This window comes from Sceloporus occidentalis, unplaced genomic scaffold (assembly GCF_023333645.1).
Source record: "Sceloporus occidentalis isolate IW3139 unplaced genomic scaffold, rSceOcc1.0.p SCAF_2, whole genome shotgun sequence".
In the NCBI taxonomy this organism is placed as follows: Eukaryota; Metazoa; Chordata; class Lepidosauria; order Squamata; family Phrynosomatidae; genus Sceloporus; species Sceloporus occidentalis.
The window spans coordinates 122,372,430-122,394,031 of NW_028316982.1; the positions used below are offsets into that span (position 1 = coordinate 122,372,430).

The 21,602-nt window shown below is 39.0% G+C and overlaps 1 protein-coding gene across 8 annotated transcripts in view; it reads left to right on the forward strand.

The window, feature by feature from the left end:
- NDST2 (N-deacetylase and N-sulfotransferase 2) overlaps window positions 1-21,602 on the forward strand; it is a 118,923-nt gene that overhangs the window by 62,126 nt on the left and 35,195 nt on the right. For 5 of the 8 annotated variants that reach the window (XM_089510791.1, XM_089510790.1, XM_089510797.1 and 2 more), the window contains one exon: window positions 4,702-4,813. The exons of 1 other annotated variant lie outside the window; for it this stretch is intronic. The gene's annotated coding sequence lies outside the window, so the exon portion shown is untranslated. Of the gene's footprint in view, window positions 1-4,701; window positions 4,814-14,814; window positions 14,948-15,399; window positions 15,751-21,602 lie in introns of those variants that run through there. 2 more of the 8 variants (XM_089510792.1, XM_089510796.1) reach the window with 2 other exon arrangements.

Below are 21,602 nucleotides of genomic sequence, written 5' to 3' on the forward strand. Positions count from 1 at the left end.
TATAAATCATCATCATTATCATCATCATTATCATTAGAATATCCCCCGCCTTCCTCCCGGCATAGAGACTCAGCTAGATCAAACATTGCCTAAATTCTGTAGCATAGAATCATAGAGCTGGGTGAAGCCTCAGGGGCCATTGAGTCCAGCCTTATGCAGGACATCCAGTTAAAGCATCCCCAGCAGGTAGCTGTCCAGCCTTTTTCATATAAGGAGAACCCATCAGTTCTCTGGGCAATTGGTTCTGTTGCTAAACTACTCTTGCTGTTAAGAAGTTCTTTTTAATGTTCAGCAAAATCTGTCCTTATGTAATTTAAAATCATTAGAACTATTCAGTGCTCTGGGGCAGTGGAGATGTTTCTAACTTGCCCTGCCTGGTTTTTGCTGCTGTTGTTGCTTCTGCTGACTTGCACACAGAATTGTATCTTCTCTGTAACTCCATTCTGATGTTAAGCAGCTTCTCAGATGCTAACATGGGTAGATTCAGCTCAGAATATTTAGCCTGGCAGCATATTTTTAGGTCACCCTAAAGCTCTGGATACTCCACCCCAACCATACATCTTCCTTTTTAGGAGAGAGTTTTCTGTGTGATGCCATGGCACTGTTTTACATGCATCCAGAAGAAGATGCTGCACTTTGGTCTACATGATGCAGACACTTGAAAAAGTGTCTGCAAGCTATAATTGGTTCAAAATAAGCCTGTTTCCCTATTAATTAATGCAGGCCGTGTGAAGCATATAATTACCATTTTGCTGGAGCTTCACTGGCTCCCATTTCATTCCAGGTCTCAGATAAAGGTGGAACTTGTTCAAGCCCTCAGTGTTCTGATTTGAAATTACTAGAGAGATTGCCTACACTTACACAGATCTACCCAGAACCTTTTAAGATCCTGCTTAGAAGCCCTGTGTTATTTGCTCCTGCCCTGTTAAGTACAATAGGTAGGTATTTTGGACAGGGCTTTATCCATGGACATGCCAATGTTTTGCAGTTTCCTCCTTTGTCACATTTCTTTATTTGTGAATGAGTTTGGGAATATATTGTGTGCAGCCACAATGGATAGGCCGTGACACATTTGAAGACTCAATACAGTTCCAAATAAGGAAGCAAGATCACTCTATGGAAATCTGGTGACCTTTATTGCACTCAGAAACATGGGCCTCTGGAACCTTAAACCACCAAGGAACCAAAGATTTTCTGGAGAGACTTGATAAAATAAAGATAGACAGTGAAGTTGTATACAGAATGAGTACTTAAATTGGTAAGGAAAGGGAACACAAGTTTGTGTAGTGTTAATGTTTATTAAGTTGGGTTATGCATGGCTGTATTATATTGATTATTTAGGGGAAAAATGCAACGGGTTCCCAGAACATACTTACCTCCATCTTTGTTCTTCCCATATATACTTGTGTAAATTGACCCAAAAAACCTAGGTTGACTTATACATGGGTCAATATGGTATGTCATCCCAAGCCTGTTCCCAGCTGGACCGCCTCTGGCAACAGCCCAGCTGGGAAGAGGCTAAGAAGCGTGATCCATTGCCCCTGCAGTCTCTCCCCAGCTGACCCTCAACTAATGCATGGGTCATATAAAAATCCACACTTTTGGCTCCAAATGTTGACCTCAACTTATACACGATGTTGACTTATAGTCGAGTATATACGGTACATATTCAGACCATCAGGGAGTTTTTTGTTTTCTTTTAAGACATAAAAGAATCTTTGCATCACATCACAGGATTATACAATTGGAGGAACCCGCAAAGGCATCTGATCCCCCTCCAGATCCAATTCACTACACCAGGGGTAGGCAACCTTTTTGAGCCAGGGGCCGGGTTGCTGTCCCTCAGACAACTGGGGGGGCCGAAGCCAAAAAATAAATAATTAAATAATTTTTTAAAAAATTAAATATATAAATAAACCAGGACAAATGTAGGACAAAATTTTCAAATGGAAGACACTTTTTTTAAAAAAATGGAGGACACACAAAAAAATTTGCTGATTTTTTAAAAAATGTTAATATAAATGCATCTTTCTGAGGCTTCTATAGACAATTGCCCCCCAAAGGCCCCGGCGGCAATCGGTGGCAGGACCGGGCAGGGGCTGGTCCCAAGGCCTTGCCGGGCCGCATCCGGGCCGCGGGCCGCAGGTTGCCTACCCCTGCACTACACCTACAGTTTCCTTGACAGGTAGCCATCCAAGTCCTGTTTGAAAGGACAAGCAACTATCCAAGAAAGTGAAATATATCACCTTTTTTAGTTGTCTGTTACACTGTGAAGCATTTCTTACCATTAGGAAGTTCTTCCCCATGCTTAGTGGGAATCCTTTTTCTTTTACTCTGAATGCATTGGTTCTGGTCCTGTTCTTTGGAGCAGTAGCTTGCTTCTGACAGCATTCAAGACAGCATTCAGGACAGCAAATGACAGCATTCAAGATTCTTGAAGATGGCAGTACTTATTAAATATAAATATGAGGAACTTTGGGGGCTCTTTCCCAAACACATACACAAGTTCTAGCCTATACAAGAGAAAAAGAGTACACAGTTTGTGCCACTGGAGCTTTTTTCACCCCTCTGTTTAAACATCTGTTGGGAGGGGGTTAAGTAGGCAAAGGTGGATCCTATCTGAAACAGGCTCCCACATATTTCCTTTTCCTTGCACATGAAAATAAAAGCAGGCTTCCCTGCACACTACACTACATATTTAATGTAGGACCTATTTAACCAGAGAGAGAGGGAGTTCTGTGCACTTTCTCTGCAGTTTCTTTGTGATGTTATCCTTTGTAGGTGTAGTGTGTATGCTCATTTGTGTGGGCTTTTCCTATCAGATTGGTACCCAATATGGAAATGACCAATGGACTCATTCCATTAGCTTCCATAGTGTTGTAATAGTTGATTAAAAGGTAAAGGTTTCCCCTTGATGTAAATATCTAGTCATAACTGACTGTAGGGCGCTGTGCTCATCTCCGTTACTAAGCTGAAGAGCCAGCCTTCCAAAGATGACTATGTGGTCATGTGGTCATGGTGTTATCCCACCAAAATGGTACCTATTTATCTACTTTTACATGCTTTCGAACTGCTGGGTTGGCAGAAGCTGGGGCTAGTGACCTGAGTTCACTCCATCATGTGGTACTTGGGCCTCGAATTGCCAACCTTCCGACCTTATGATCATCAGAATTGGCATCTTAACCATTAAGCCACCATGACTGTGAGTTGATTACTGTCTTCCAAATTAGAAGATGTGCATTTTAGGGAAAGATAGTTTTCAGTCTCTAGAAGTGAGTCTGTACCACCATATTAAGTGTCATGGCTTCATCCTAAGGAATTTTTGAACATATAATTTCTTTCTTCTAAAGATCCCTAGTCTACTCCCAAGAACTAGAATTTTGAAAAAGCCTGCCTGTACTGTAGAATTGATTTAATTCTTAATTCTTCTCTTTTCTCACCAAATGCAAAATCCCAGGAATCCTTAGGATGGTGGCTGTCATCGCCACCACCATTGGATTGATATCTGATTGAGCTCAGTGTCATTTAGGATAGTATCAAATTCTGTTGAAAATCTAAAAACTGACATGTAATGAAGGATTTCACTTCTAAAACATTGAAATTTTCAACAAACAGGCGCCCTTGTTAAAGGATAAGAGAAAATAAAATATATATATATATGGTGGAAGGTAAAAGGGAACCAAATTAACAATCTTTGTTTTAACATTGTTTGCCCGGGTTACATTCTTCATCTTTGTATCTAGTAACAGTCTTAGCTATTTCATCACTGTTATAAAGGCATTTCTGGATCTTAGGCAGGGTACAGACCGCCAGAAAGAGGCGCCAGGGAGGTCCCTCTCTTTGCTGCGCAGAAGCCAGATTGTATGATGCTGCTGCACAGCAAAAAAGGAGCAGTAAAAAGCAGCTCCTTTTTGCTGCGCAGCTGCGACATCATAGCTGTGCGCCCCATGTGGGTGGTGCTGCGCAGCTGCAATGCCCTCATTACATGCAAGGGTTGCTGGGCATGTGGGCGCTTCGCCCACCAGGCAACCCTCACACGTAACAAGGGCACCGCAAAGGCCTGTCTGTTGAGGACCTTACTTTGTCCTCAATTAATGAGTGTTGGTGAAATTTATTGAACTGTTACAGTTTGTTCCAATCATATCATGCTGTTTACCACGTTATGATTGTGTACATTTTCTGTATTTTAATATATCTATTTTAACCTACATGAGATATATGTCTATGTGGTTCATTTTTTCAAATGTGTACCAAAGTAATAAGTATACTTAGGTTATTATACAAGAGGTGAATTTGGTTTTTGTCTTACTTCTAACAATAATTGCTTACTTTTGTAAGTTCTTGCTTTGTGTGTCTTTGAAACCATTACATTAATTTATGTCAACTTGGTGTTTTTCTGCATGGCTATTTGGAATGAATGGAAGTATTTTCTAGCAAATGTGACCTTACATACTTGTTTCAGTTGTGTTTAATCCATTTAGTATGTATGTAACCTTGTCATACTCTTTTGAGAGCTGAGAAGCCTACAACATATTATGAGATACACCATGTATTTTGGAACTGTGTTTCATATAAACAACCAGAAAATAACAATTACAGTATTCTAGTTTGGGCTGTTTAGGTCTCAATCACAGATTGACTGGAGAGTTAAAACCTGCAATTCAAGTGAAGAAGTTGGCTTACATATGTTCTTTTTACCAGGTCTCCTTCATATGAGCACCATGAGACCCTTGAGAAAGTGATTGTGAATTGTGTTCAGTTGTTTGCTGCATCAAAAACTAGCGTGTGGATTATTCTTGCACTGCATTCCCAGGTAAGCAACTGTATTTTCCCCACTATTATCTAGTCTTGCCAAACAGAGAAACCTATAAAACTATAGCATAGCAAACTCTCTGCAGTCTTGACACATTTACACATTAATGTAAAACCTTTGGTTGAGAACATTGTCATTGATAATTAAAATCTTAAATTTGTGATCTGAAGTTAATGTTCCTTCTCTCAGTTTTCATGTCTCTTTTCTATATGATATGTTCTGTCTATAAAATAAATAGGTAGGGTGATAAAATGCAGCCTTTTCTTCACCCCCTTGCCACTCGCAAACCATTCTGTTTCTCAATATTGTGTCCTGACAAGATCTAATGTTGTGATATTCCCATTTCTTATAGAGCAACCAATAGTTTTTCATGTATACAATGGGATTTGAGCATCCATGGATTTTGTATCCCTGAGGGGTCTCTGGATACCAAGGGCCCACTGTAGTTACTTATCTCAATTTATATTGGATCATTCTGCCAAGGACATGAGGGTAATATAAACAACATTATCCATTTTTAGTATCAGAACAATTATGTGAGGTAGATTAGTCTAAGAAATAGAAGTGTATTTTTATTTAATTTATATCCCAACTTTTTCCTAGTACAGGCTCCAAGACATCTCACAACATAGATTAAAAGTACAGATAAAAAGCAATAATCATAGTGAAACTGTTAAACAATCATATAATCTGTGCTATTAAAGACAGCACTGATTTAAATCAAAACCAGCCCTTCCAAAATAAAAAAATGAGCATTAAACCTAATACACAAAGATTAAAAAAAAATGTGACAGGCTAAATCCACATGGCAGAAATAATGTGGTTTGGCATTGCTTTAATGGCCATGGCTCCATGCTGTGGAATGTGGGGAATTGTAGTTTGTTGTGGCACCAGAGTGGAGCAGTAATTAGGAAGTCAAGTTCTTCATATAGCCTTCCAGAAGAAAAGTTGCCACATAATGGATATTCAAAGCACTAGGTGCGCATGAAAAAGGGAATGAGCTGGAAGTTTCCAAAAGGCAATATCCCAGCGTTTTTGTTTAAATAATGTTTATACTGTATTTTAACCCAGGTTGACGAACAGAGATGCTGTAAAACCAATTGTGGCTGCTTTTTGGGCTATGTACTTGGACTATCTGCAAGTGGCCTTTGATACAGGTGAAAATTATGAATCTGAGCCAAAACCTTAGTGCTATTATCCATGTTCTCAGTTAGTGGCCCCCAAACTGTGCTCTTTAAGGGATTTTGCACTTCAGCTTCCAGAATCCTAGACTGTCGGCCAACATGGCTGAGGCGTCTGGGAGCTGAAGGTCAAAATCTCTTAAAGGACACAGTTTGGGAATCACTGCTCTAGTTGAAGGAGGACTTGCTCCAGTTTGAAGCATTACAACTGGGTTAAAAACACATCTCCAGTATGAAGTAAACTTCTTAGAAATTCAGCAAGAAAGTTATCAAGCTCAGAAGTAATCTCTTTAATCCAAATTGCAACAGGAAATAATTTAGATTCAGTCTTTGCTTTATAAACCTTGATAGCACAAGGAACATATTGATTCCCTTTCGTAAAGAAAACCCTTAAACTAGCTGATTTACAGCCTAGGGGCTTTACTAGTAGCTGCAAACCTATGAGAAGTCCATGAATTTTTATGATGGAAGACAAGCCCGAGGTATTGGAAATTTCTGACCTGTTTTAAGGGTCAACTATTTGAACTCAGTCTGCATTGAGAATATTTCCTTTCACAAAGAAGGATTTTTTATTTAGCAAAATTAATTGTATATTTGTTCTATGAATAGTAATTTGACAATTTTCCTAACAAATATTTGAGCCCAGATTGCAGGCTTGGTTAAATTCTCTTTTGCTCCAGAATGCCCACAAATACACTCTACAGGCTGTGGAAGGTATTTCCAGCACATTTGGAGATTGCTGGAGCCCCCAGGGATCAAAAACATTTTTTTGCGTTTTAAAAATAAAATTGTCTTGAAATGCCCCAAAATGCCCACTAGGGAGTGAAAAACATATTTCCACTACATTTTGTCTCAGGAATGCCCCCAAACATAATGGAAATGCCCCCAAGCCCCCCAGAGAGGGTCTTTCAGGGCAATATTTATTATTATTATTATTATTATTATTATTATTATTATTATTATTATTATTATTGAGCAGGTGCAGTGGAGAGGTGTGTGGTCTGATGCAGCCTTCTGCACTTGCCCACCCATTTCTTAGGAAATCCATTATTATTTTAGCTGAAGTCTCCATTTAGAATATGGTGGTAATTGCAGGATTGTTATGCCGTTAAAACATATATGAACCAGTTATACACTATGTCAATTCTATTTTTATTATATTATGTATAATATAATATAATATTATAATATAATATAATATGATATATATAATGTCTACCTGTTGTATCTACTAACCTTTAGAATTCTGGACAAGGAGGAAGTATGAACACCATGTTTTAAAGTTTTCCATAATATATACTGGGCCATATAATTTCTACCAGTGCATCCGCTCATCTCCTGTGATTTAACTACTACCTGATGAATAAAATTAGCATGGATCTTGACATGGGTTGAAATTAGGGCCTCAGATGTTTCTCTACATTTCCACAGAGAACCTATTCTAGATATTCCCTCTTACTTTCAATCAGTTCACTTGGTTGTTTCCAGTCAAACTGAATAAAATCAATTTTACATTCATAAATATCTCCTATTTGGTGCAGTAGCTTTATTTTATTTATTGATGCTTTATTTGTTGAATAGCTTTTGTAACTAGATTTCCTCAGATCTAGCAACATGTCATCATTGACGGCTTTAAGAATGCTAATAAATGTTCTGGGGGAAATAGCATTTGGGATATTGCTTCTTGACTTCAAGAATTATTGGGTTGTTAGTCACTGAGTAAGAACCCCCCCCCCCCAACACACAAAAAGAAGTAGAAAAGAATGAAGAAAAGAAAGTTAGACAGAACTGCCGCTCATTATCGTCAACACCGGATTTGTGATTTTTAAAATTTTATTTAGTTATTGAATGTATACCCTGCCTTTCTCCTAGAATACAGTTGTCATTTTTACACCATAATTTTAAAGTGCAGATATTTAAGCCAGGGTTGATTTTGTTTGTCATATCTAAGTTGTATATTTAGAAGGTTAATACACTCATGCTGTTGGACCCCAAGGATGCAGCATACAGAATGAAAGGAAACTAATGAGCCATTGTGGGTTGACTACTCACTTGTACTTGATACAGTGCTACCTCGGGTTACGAAATTAATTCGTTCCGCGGCGCCGTTCGTAACCCGATAAATTTCGCAACCCGAAAAGGCGCTGGAAAGCCGCTAGCCGCCCGCTAGCCGCGCTTTCAGATTTCAATTTCGCGCCGAAAAAAATTTTGTAACCCGAAAAAATCTTCGTGACCCGGAACAGTTTTTTCCTATCTAACTTTTTCGTACCCCGGAAATTTCGTAACGCGAGCAATTCGTATCCCGGGGTACCACTGTACACCGATTTGTGACTTGTCACATCTTGAGCAAGCCACAGTTGCTTGGCTGGATCTTAAGAGATTCTCAGTTCTCTAGTATTCATAATGTAGCTTCTGTATTTTAAGGGACACTTGTGGTCTGGGTGGAGGAGTATTGGCAGCTCAGCAGTTAGATCTCATTTCCCAGCAAAAGTGTTGATGACATTTTAATATTAAATGCAGCACGCAATGGAAAGGGAGAAATAACTCAGATTTCAAAACTAAAGGAGGGTGATCCATACCAATTAAAATGTCATGTCACAAAAGGTTTTCCAGAACTCTTTCACAGATTGCACATAACAGTGATAACTTTATTGGGCTAACCAAAATGCACAATGTACTTGTTGTAAACCTTTGAAGCGCCACTGGCTTCTTCATCAGGCCAAAGGTGTTAATATCTTACAGGAAGGGGTGGGGGGAATGAAAGTGTTAATCATAGGCCTGCATTTTGTTAAGACGTTGGGTTTGTTGTCAGTTCAGATGGTATGGAAGGCATTCATGCAAACAGGCAGGCCCCTCCTTCTTCTGGCCATGTCAATAATGGGAGATTCTTAAAGTCCAGGACCAGAGAGACCCTCTCACAGCCGCAGGAGTTTACCGCATACCATGCAGCTGCGGACAAGTCTACATAGGGACCACCAAACGCAGTGTGCAAACAAGAATCAAGGGACACGAGAGACACTGCAGACTGGGTCAGGCAGAAAAATCAGCAGTATCAGAACATGCCACAAACCATCCTGGGCATAAAATACTGTTTGAAAACACTGAAATTCTGGACCATGTCAGGATGCACAGGGAAGCCACTGAAATCCACAAACACCTGGACAATTTCAAAAGGAAAGAGGAATCCCTTAAAGTAAACAAGGTTTGGCTACCAGTCCTGAAAGATAGCAAGATAAAGACTCAACAAATGCAAATGAGAAATCTCCCAGGGTCAGGGGTTTCCCAGCAGACAATGAGCACTAATCAAGCAGACATTAGTCCTCTTGTGCAGACCCTCACACCCTGAGGACTGCCATTAGCAACAAACATATACATGCAAATCACTCCTGCCTTTCCAGGTCTCACAATATATATAGCCAAGTCCTTTCCAGGCAAACATTCTCTGAAGATGCCAGCCACAGATGCTGGCGAAATGTCAGAAAGAAACTCTGCTAGAACATGGCCACATAGCCCGAAAAACCCACAAAAACACTAAACAATCCAGGAAATAAGCTTGCTCCACTAGCAAGACAAAAAGCTACTACTGCCTTTGATATCCACTTTTTCTGGAATCATTTGTGAGGCCACAAACCCCATTGTTATTTTGCTTATATGGCCAACATGGATGTATTCTTTGACAGATTGGTTGCTGAATGTTGGAATAGATAAAAAGATGAGTGTTATGCTGGAGGCTCAAAATCCTGCAGTTTCCAAGTCCGTAGAATACAAAAGATGTTAGACAGACCTAATTAGATTTTTTTTTTTAAAAAAAGTAATGGGCTAAAAAGATAGTAGTTACTCTAGTACTGATTATATGTTGGATTTGTCTTTAGCGCCGATTACATATTTTTCTAGAGGAAATTATACCCCTGTGAAGGCAAGGAATGTACTGCTTTCCCAAAGAAGAGTTTTATCTAATTAGCATTGGAAGACTGCATTTTGAAGATCTGTTTAGGATATCTGATAGGGTTATGGAAGATCTGTCATGCCACAGATGTATCTGGATTTTAACATTTCTAATTGAGTACAGTATGCCTGATATCAAAATATAGCACATCCAAGGGCCCTTTATCTCCCTTCAAATGGTTGTAGCTCTTCTGTCCCTGTTGAAAATGATTATCAGACAACAAAAGGTTCCTTTCCCTTAATCTAGTGGTTCCCAGCAGGTAGCTCCTAGAACACTTGTCCTTCAAAGATATGACATTACATGTAGCAGGTATGGCTGTGGAACTGGGGGTCAGAAATCATTTTGGGTAGAGCCAGAGTCAGTAGAATACATAGCCTGATGATTCATGTGGTTGTGATGAAATGGCTTCTCCTACCATTTTAATACAATACATTTGTTATTACTAATTAATATAATTTGTTATTACTAATTAATATACATTTGCCATTTATGAAGGAGTCAGATTGGAGTTGAACAGTAGAAAAGCAGAAGTGTATTTTATTTTATTTTGAAGTTCAAGTTTGAGGTTTGGTGTACTGATTCTATGGCCTTGCTCTCAAGCTCATTTTGCTATCTGGACACTGATTAATTAATCTGCCATGATTTAATCAATATCAATATCTAGTAAAGAATGACTGAAGAAGACTGAATTTCATATTTTGCTTTCGTGATCTAAACATCTTATTGCTGTTTGTGATACATTCACTCTGTAAAAAGATATGGATGCATTTTCTGCTGCTCTTGCACACAAGCAAAAGAAGATGCCTGCCTGATAGATCAGGATTTCATATTGGCATGTATAAGAAGCTCTGGAAATTACACCATTAGTGCTTCTGGGACGCCTCCAAGAACACTATCAGTGTTTTAGCATGGATTTTAGCTTGTGAAAAAAGACAGGTTAAAAGGTCTATAGGAAAAGAGGTTAGTTTTCAAGGGCAAGGAAATGACTGCAACTCTGTTGTGTTCAGGGAGGTCTTTCAGAGATGATTTCCTATCCTTTCTCTAAAAAAATGAAGTGAAAATATTAGCATTAACATTTTATCAGTGTCTAATACTATATGTTTGTCAGCAGACAATGGCCTGTTACAGACTGCCAAAATAAAGCTGCTTCGGGTCTCTTTGGAGGCATGCTATTTAAATGATGCATGCATCCTAAGAATCTGGAAGCTGCACCAAAGCTGCACTCTAGTGCTTAGGAATGGAGTGTGGCTTTGGCACGACCTCCGGACTCTTAGGACCCATGCATCATTTAAATAGCATGCCTCCAAAGAGACCCAAAGCAGCTTTATTTTTGCAGTCTGTAACAGGCCAATAGCTACAAAATGACCGGGCCACTGCCCACCTGATAGTGAAGTACCCATTTCCACCCCCCTCCCCAAGTACTGTATCAAATTACTTAGCATTTCAGGCTCTAATGTGGAAGAAGCTATTCTTAGTCTGATTTGATCTTAAAGTGAAAATTAAGTGTGCTTTTTCCTCATTTTTTTCTTCAGTATTTTAAACTGGGGGAAAGTAAACAGCTGATGGTTTGCTATCCTTTTCCAATGTACAGATTTATTTAATTTTGTCATATATATATGAGAGAGAGGTGGGTAATGGATAGCATGGACCTGATAGGAGGCTTTGAAGATGAGGAATTGAGGAGAGCAGGTCTGGAGGAGAAAAGAGAGAGCTCAGGTGAGGGTTATACTGAGAGGGAAGAATTGGAAGGGGAAAGAATGAGGACAATCTGGAGCAAGTCCTAAGTTGAGTTGAAAAAAACTACTGGGAAGCAGCAGTAGTGGTGGGTGGCACTGGTGGAGATCTTCCTGACACCGCAGAAGTGACACCATAGCTAGCCTATATTAGTACTGCGCAGAGGGAGGCGAAGTTGAACCTCCCTGCAGTAACCTCTCACTAAGAAAATCCCAAGATGAGACAGTTCAAAACAGAACAAGAGAGAGGGACAGGATAAAAACAAAGAGCTAAAAAGGCAGAACAGGGGCAAGTACAAAAAGAGATGTGAGATAACAGAACTCAATAAGACAAGAAGACACATAGCAGATACTTTCAAAAATGAGAAGAATGTCTGAAGCTGTGCTACCCATGGTATAGATATGTGGAATGTGAAGAAGTATCAATCAAGGGAAACCAGACATAATAAAAATGCAAATGGGACGTATAAACATAGCAATACAAGGACTGAGTGAGCTAAAATGGAGAGGAATGGTACATTCTGACTTGAATAACTATGCAGGAAATGAAAAAAGAAAGAATGGAGTAGCATTAATAATGAAAAAAGATGTAGCAAAATCAATCAAAAGATATAACCTAAAGTTTGACTAAATTCGGTATCTTTGTTCCTGCTCTCGCACAGCTGAGTGTTTATAGAGGAAGACCAGAGAGTAGAAAGAGAGGAAGAACACATGCCAGATGGTTAGACTCAATCAGGGAAGCCATGGGCCTGAGCCTGCAAGACCTGAGCAGCACAGTTGAAGACAGGAGATCTTGGAGATATCTCATCTTCAGAGTTGCTATGGGTTAAAGTTGATTCAAGGGCAGTTAACAACAAAAAACAACAAATATTTATATTGGTCCTAGCCAAACCCTATTTGCCTATCTTGAATTAGATTGGATAGTAAAAACTGCCTCACAGAAGTGACATCCCTTACAGTTAGCAAATGTACAGTATGTGCTTTGAGCTACACAAGTGTAATTTGATGGAATTGTATATTATAGAGTGAGAAGCCTGAATGCAACTGTTCAAGGACTATTGCGCAGGGACAAGGAGAACTAATATAATAATCAATGCAGAAAAATAGAAGATGAGAACAATAAAAGGGAGGAATAAGAAACCTCCTCCACCAAATCCAAGAAATCAAAGAGAAAATTAAACCAAGAGTGGGAATACTATATGATTAGCAGGTAAACACTTTATGTGAACAGGTGAAATTTAAAAGATGATGGAAACAATATATGGAAGAACTATAAAAGAGATGAAAGGATGACAGATTAATTTAAGGAAGAACCATATGAAGATGAACCTAGAAAAGTGTAAGCTGCACTCAGAGCCCTTGAGAGAGAGAAAATCACCAGGAACCTATGTCATACAAATAGCTTCAATCCACAGAGAGAGAGCCTAATCTAGTTCTAACCAAAATCTGTCAACAAATATAGAAAACAAAAGAAAGTCCCAGAAACTGAGAACAATATAGATCCCAATCCCCAAGAAAGGGGACACCAGGGATTGCAATAACCACAGGACTATTGCATTAATCTCCCATGCAAGCAAAGTGTTACTCAAAATTCTGTAACAGATTTTTGGCATATATGAAGTGAGAAATGTCAGATGGCCAAGCTGGGTTCAGGAAAGGAAGAGGCACAAACGATCATATAGCAAACATAATTGGATAATAGAGTGCACCAAAGAATTTATAGAGGCGGGTTACATACCGCCATATAGTACGCGCGGAGTGCGTACTAGGGTTAGGAAGGGGCGGTGCTTCCGCACCCCCCTAACCTTAGTACGCGCTCCATGCGCACAAAATGGCAGCGGCCGTTCCATACGGCCGCTGCCATATTGACGTAGTGGATGCTGTGCGTCCGCACGTCGCGCAGCGCTTATGACATTGCGAGTGCGCCATTGGCGCCTCACGGTGCCATAACTGCACCGCAGGAAGAAGTGCCATTTTGGGCTTTTTTTTTTTTTGCTCCGTGCGGGAGCCGCGCGGTTTGGCTGCTGCGGCTCCCTCGCGGAGCAACCAGCAGCGCCGGCAGACCACCGCTTTTAGGCGGTCTGTAATGCACCAGAGAAAATCAGCCTGGAGTTTAATCGGTTATAGCTAAGCATTTGATAATATAAATAATGAAAAACTATGAATTACCCTTTAAGAAATGGGAGTGCCACACCATTTAATGTCCTGACGTGTAATCTGTAATCAAGACAAGAAGCTACTGTTAGAACAGAGATGGAATGGTTTCCATTTGACATGAGGGTCAGGCAAGGCAGAATTTCATCACCCTATCTGTTTAGCTTGTATGCTGAAAATATTGCATGTAAAGCAGGACTTGACTTGGAGGAAGGAGGCATGAAAATTGGAGGAAGGAACCTCAACTATTTAAGATATATAGATGACACATACTACTAGCACAAAATAACAAAGACTAGGAATGTTTAGTGAAGTAAGACAAGAAAGAAAATGCAAAGGCGGGTTTACAGTTGAATATTAAGAAAAGGAAAATAATGACCACAGATGATTTACATAACATTAAAGTAGATCACAAAGACCCTGAAATAGTTCAAAATTTTCCATGCCTTGACTGAATTATTAATCAAAATGGAGACTGCAGTAAAGAAATCAGTATTTGGAAGGGTAGCTATGAAGAAATTAGACAAAATCTTGAAGTGCAAAGATGCAGTCAGTATATATTATTGAATACTAAAGTTAGGATTGTCCATGCCATCATATTTACAATTTCTGTGTATAGCTATGAAAACTGGTCAGTGAAGAAAGCTTGTAGGAAGAGAATGAACTCACCTGAAATGGAAAAGAGCTCTGTGGATGCCATGGACCTCTAAAAAGACGAATAAATGGGTCCCAGAGCAAAACAAGTCTGAACTCTCCCTAGAAGCCAAGATGACTAAACTGAGGCTGTCATATTTTTGACATATCATGAAAAGACATTGCTGATTAGGACAGACAATAATGCTTAGTAAGATACACTACAAGGCAGTAGGAAAAGAGGAAGACTGTGTTGCAGCTGGATAGACTCAACAGCCATGGCCCTCAGACTGCAAAACCTGAGCAGGATTGCTGATAACAGGTGACCATATCTTGAAGGTCTCTTATTCATAGGGGCACCAGAAGTTGACATCACTTTGATGGCCGTTCACAAGAACAACAACATATGCTTCCAAAAAGGAAGGTGGAAAGTTCTGCAGGTCACTTTTTAAACAGTGTTAATAAAGGCTGCAACTCTTCTGAACCGGTAGGCCTTGTTAGACTAGTATACAGTAGTTTCTTTTATTCCTGTCAGTCTCGTAACTTGCACTGGAGATAAATGTATTATTTGTTAAGTGCCTAAAATAAGGCAGGCACTTAACAGAGAGTGAAAAAACAAGCAGTGTAGCCCACAGGCTTACAGGCTAAGAGGCTGGACATCTTATGAAAGGGGCTTAAAAATGGAAGCAATGCTTACTGCTTTGTTGGTGTTTTTTCTCTCTCAAAAGCTTTTCTCAAAAGCTCTTTCATTTTCTCAAGCTCTATTGTCATGCTTGTGTTCTGCCCACTGAACTGCAACTGGAATTCTCAATTAATATAAGCAGTTGTTCAAATCAGTGCCATTAAAATGTTTTCATTGCCTTGCTTTTAGCTAGTTCATTCAATATGTATGTCCTCTCCATGTATGCAATCCCAGTTATCCCCATAAAGGCATTTGTATGGACAAATGTAATGGACCAGGCAGTTGCAGATTCCTAGCAGCTGTTCTGATATGGTGGCAAAACTATCAGTTTAAACACAGGGATTGTTGCTGACCATATCTTTTGCTGTCCGGTGTACTAGTTAGGTTCATCCTTGCTTGCGTGGACAGAAAACGCATTATGTGAATTAGCCAAGAGGCCATCTAAATGGTTACTTGTACTGTAATCATTAGCCCGGTTTGGAAAGCTGCACAAATATTTACAAACCCAGCTTGGTTTTATTAAAATCAAGAATGATGGGCACTCTTTGAACCCTATTTTCTTCTACTCTGTCACAAATAATTGTCTTGCATGGAATCTCCTCCCTAAGGTGAGTTATTTATTTCTCTTTTGGAAAAGAACTTTTTCTTTTATTATAGAAATATTTCTATCCAGGGTCAGATACATAGAAGAGATAATTTAAAATAATACATTTAAAGAAACAATTGTTCTGGATAGTCATTTTTATTAATAAGAAAAAGATTGAATCATAAAACATTGTGGAAGAAACAAATTTTTGATTTTTGTAGCTGCACGGTTTGCTATGGGAAACTAGTAATTGTGGTGATGATGGAGACATGGGTTTTAAATGTACAACTGTAACATACACCTTAAATCTCCAACTGTAACATTGGAATAATTACCTAGCTCACAACGTAGCTCTGGGGGAGAGCATAGTTTTGTAGCTGTAGCAGTGGTAGCTGTTGGTAATCATAGATCTGTGACCATTAATTACCATTATTTGCTTATTTTGAAGGAAGTGGGACTTTGAGTTTTTCCAGTTCTGTGTATGAGCAAGAGCAAGAGAGAAATATACAGAGAGAGGGAAAGAGAATATTCTGGTTTACAAAACAGTTGCTATAAATCCCTGGTCCCCTCCTCCTCAGTCTCTCTCTCACACACATCCCTTTTCATGTGAGGTGCCAAAGAGGTTTTAATTTCTGGAGAATACCAAATATAGCATAGGCTGTTTTTGTGGAGTTGGATTTTCTGTCTGCATTTTTACATCTTAAATTTTTAATAGTAAATGATAGTTTTCTGTTGTAGTTTATGAGGATAGAAATGCCCTATGGGGTAACACAAATGAACTCTACTTAACCGTAATATCAATGGCCTGTTACAGACAGGCCAAAATAAAGCTGCTTCGAGTCACTTTGCAGGTATGGTATTCCAATGATGCATGAGTCCTAAGAGTCCAAAAGCCACACCAAAGCTGCACTCCAGTCCTTAGGTCTATAACGTGGCTTTGGTGCGGATTTTGGACTCTTAGGACGCATGCATCATTGAAATACCATACCTCCAAAGTGACTCGAAGCAGCTTTATTTTGGCCTGTCTGTAACAGGCCACTATCTCCTAAGTTATCCTATGATAACTTGTGCTACATCTCTTTGAGAGGAGCAGTGCAACTTAGAAAAGCCTTGTAGTTTACTTTGTTCTGAATATTTTGAATGCTAGAAATGTTTTGGTTTTTGTTGAACTGTTACTAATTGGATTGTGACAAAAGACTTGGACAAAAACGTAACCTTTTACATTTTTAAAACTGTGCTGAACATATTTGTGGACATTGTGTTATAATGTTTGATTTAACTCCAGTGATCTAACGATATCTGTACTAATGAGATGAATAAGGATCATTGTAATCATAGTTTTGTATCTCTATGGTTTATTGCTTTCCTGGCCATCTAGCTACTTGAGGACAGCTGTGCTCTCAGCTGCTCTCTGGTAGTCTGTCCTTATTGAACCTGTGGATCAGACATATGTGTATTTTCTTTTCTCAATCAGTGCTTCCAGCAGGACCAATTGGCCTCATTTAAATCTGGTGAAGAATGCCTGTTAGTAACTGTACTCTTGGCCAGTCTAGAGGGAATTTTAGTACCTACCAAAATAGTTGTAGATTGAGATTTTGTTGTTCGAGAAAAGGTAAATCAAATTCTTTGACTTCTAAATGAGTTTAACTTTTGACAGAAGGTGCCAACTTTATCTCAGCATTTTGAGAGTTAAAAGAGTGTACTGGATGTTAATGGAAGGATTACCTGTCCAGAGATACTTTGCATTAGGGGGTCAGTCCTGACTATGAAGATGTTGACTGATTCTGTGTTGTTTAAAAATGATAACGATGGCACAATGCAGTCATCCCATTAAAAAAAAGTCCCATTTAAAAAACTTAAGTCACATTAATTTTGGTAAGAAAAATTTAGCATTCTACTCTTCTGTTAACATCAAGGAATTAGAAGAGTTTAGTTTTGGGATTATGAAAGTTTAGGCAGGATTATAGTCTGTATTTGTAATCTTAACCAGTCTAAAAGGGCACAGGAATGCCTCTTTAGTTGTGTCATGTTGTAGAGCAAAGAATTCTGCCATTATATCCTTAACATTCATCTATACAGTCGAATTTTTTATACACAGATTCAAGCATACACGTTTTGAAAATGTTAGAAAAAAAGTATAAATTGCAAATATCAAACCTTGATTTTCCATTTTTTATAAGGGACACCATTTTGCTATGTCATTATATTTAATGGGACTTGAGCATCCATGGATTTTGTTATCCACGGGGGATCTTGGAACCAAACCCCAGCGTATGACAAGGGTCCACTGTAATAATAAAAGACAATGCTGTCTGCATGTTTTTTCTCTGCAGTGTTCCCAAAACCATGGTACTGTGACGCCTGACTTGACAGGGTTACTAGGGGGTACAGTAGGAGGATGCATCATCCAATTATTTTCCTTTTTAAATTGTTTGATTAATTTTAGTTCATTAACATTTGTAGCCTACAGTACTAACCTTCAGTAACTATGTGGCTGATGCCCTTAGCGTTCTATAACCAGCAGAAAAGAAACTGCATCCTTTTGTTGTTATAATTCACAGGCATAGCTATATTAATCTGGGTCAATATTCAAAGGGATGTTGTAGAACTTTTGAGATTGAGAGAGAAGTTATGCTCTAACTGAGAACATAAGCTTTCGGATACTAGTGCATTTCCTGAGATGGAGTGTCATAGAACAGCCCAACAGACCTTTATAAGCAGGCTGTGTGTGTGAATAACAATAGAAATGTAAAACTTGTGGATATAGTGATGAAATGATAAGTTTAGCTTTATCAATGGTCCTTGGGGGACAGAGGCAAGAAGAAGCATGTTGCCTAAAGCCAAAGTGAGTAGGTAACCATAGGAATGGTGGTCAGCATTAATAGAATGTAGGATGATGCTGGCTGGAAACCCAAAGGAGATGTGCTGAACTTGTTGAGAGAATCCTCATGAGGCTAGGGTGTAAACTAGTCTTATAATGTGGGTAGTGTGTCATTGTCTCTGTTCAACCCAATGACCATCTTTAAAACTGAACATGTAACCTCATAACCATACTATTTCTAGCCACTTCATTCTGTGCACCTCATGGAATGAACTTAAGTCTGCAAAAGCTTACGCTACCAACTTCATTCTTTCTCTCAGTCTCAAGGTACTACAATATTGTCGCTTTTGTGAGTTTTTTGGGCTGTGTGGCCATGTTCTAGAAGAGTGTATTCCTGACGTTTCGCCAGCAAATGAAACATCAGGAATAAATTCTTCTAAAACACGGCCACATAGCCCGAAAAACCCACAAAAAACTATGGATGCCGGCCATGCAAACCTTTGACTTCACATTGTACTACAATACCCTTGCGGTCTCTTCCAACTCTATGATTCTATGATTGCATTTGTTGTTGTTGTCTTGAAGTTGTTTCCAACTTAATAGTGACTTCAAGGCAAGCAGGTCATGAGGTTTTATAGGCAAGATTTATTCGAAGAGGGTTTGCCTTTACCATCTTTGGAGGCTGAGAAAATGTGCTCAAGGTCACTCAATGGGTTCCCATGCCTGAACATTCATTTGTTTTTCCCGAGAGCCTTCATATAGTGATATTCTCTGTAGAGCTGCCAAACCTTTGAAATATTTGAGGGAGAGGTAAGGTCTGCTGCCTGATGGAGCGATGGGGACATGCAAATAAGTAGAGAGAGAGTCTGGGCCGAAAGAGCACTGGCATAGAGGGAAAGAAGTACCACTGAGAAAGAAAGAAGAGGATAAAAGAAAAGGGAAAGAACGAAGAGAAAGCACTGGAACTAGGATTTCTAAACCTTGCGAAGTTGGATTCTTCTGCTAGCTGTTGATAAAAAATGACTGCTGCTGTGCTAAATTATGTGAAAGCTGATATCCATGATGCAGGTGATGATTTCAAACCTAACTGATGAAAATAAGTGCACTAGGTTAGAAAGTGTTGAAAACTGACCCATTTAGTATTTTACTCTCTCTTTAGAAAATCAGATATTTCTGTCAAATTTTGATGAAAGCTACTGATGTACATTATTCAACTTCTTGAGGAAGATAAATTGTTTGATTAATTTTAGTTCATTAACGTTTGTGGCCTTCTTCTTAGTTTGGTGAACACCTGAGCATCGGTTTAATAGTTATTAAGGTTTTGCTGCCTGTGGCAGGAACTGATGGCAAATTTATGTTGTACATGCTCAGTTTCACTCCGAAGCTAGAATGCAACAAATATTCCAAAGCTTAAAGACATTGCCTGATGCAGAAGAAATGTGCTAGATTCTCTGCACAGTGCCTATTCTTTCAGTTGTGATATTTGATCTCATAAGATCAGACTATATGTCACCATAGAATGAGAGTTGCAGTTCTCTCTTCTGTTCTCTTCTCCAGTTGGTTTTAAACATTCACTCCCTAATCTGTGGTCTCTACATTTTCATTCTTTTGGCACATCTTACACTCACCAAAACTGCCATATATACTTGACTATAAGTCAATAAATTTTAATCTAAAAATTTACTGGAAACCTGGGTCAACTTATCCACAGGTCAATTATAATTTCCATAGGAGTCAAGTTAATGGCAGTCTATTAAGGCAATAGCCTCGGAGATTGACAGTCAAACCTGAACCATCACAATCAGCTACAGAGGTGCCTGAATTTGTTGTGCAATACCTCTATGGTTGCTGAATGTTTTCCTTCTTTTTCCATCTGAAGTGCCCTTATTTGTTCAAACGAGTCATGATGTACCAGTAGCCATTTTGTTTGCATGCATTATTTCCATTACTTGCAATTGGATGTTAATCATCACCACCTTATTTAAAATACCTTCATTTATATGTGTTTAATATTTCATTAAATTCTATGATAAGTCTGTGATCAATCCTGTAGTTATTGTACTAATATAAAGTACAATTATAACTTCTTACCCTATGCAAAATAAATTCTGAAAAGAAAATGAGAGCTTCTTGCATGGCATCACTCAAACTGAAAGTTATTGAATGTGCAAAGGAATCCAATAATTGTGTAACTTCAAGAGAATTTACCATCAATGAAAAACTCATTAGAGACTGGAGAAGTAAAGAAGCTGTACTTCAAGAAATGCCAAAGTCAAAGAAAGTGCTGCATCACAAACCTGTGTTTTTGGATGCAATGGAAAAGGATGTGAATGTCTGGGTAATAGAATGCAGGCAAAATGGCTACATCATGACTTGCTCAAGCATTCACATAAGAGCCCTTCAGATCGCAAAAGAAGAAAAACACTCAGTGACCGAAGGTATTGCATAGTATAAGCATCAGCTGGTAGGCGTAGCAGTTCATGAATCAATATGGATTATGCCTTCCTTGGGAAACAAAGATCTCACACAGCCACAGTTTAGTTCCTTCCTCATTCATCCAGCCTATATGGTGAGGAGGAACAGTTACTCCTGCCAGAATTTTCTAAGATTTTTTTGCATCATTTTCCTTTGCTTCATTAATTACATCCTTTGTTACATGCCTCTAAGTTTCACACTCAACTTACACATGGGTCATTGCAAATTCTGTAATTTTGGACCCAAAACCTGCCCTGCACTTATCGACAAGACTGGGTTACAGTGGAGTATGTACGATATTCTTCAGAACCTCTGTGGCAGCTCCTCTGAGTAAGGGGTTCACATTCTAAACATCTTGGAATAGGCTATACTACCCAACTGGAAATACCATAACGCAGTGGAATAGATGGTCCTTTGGAAACAGTTGCCTGTAGGATTGTTGCTGTACAACAGGGCTAAACCTGTGGCACTCCCTCTGTAGCTGAATTACAGCTTCCCTCTTGCCCAACCATTGACAGATGGGAGCAGAAGCTCAGCAATTTCTGAAGAGGCAAGGTTCCTCACCATTGCTATCCAAC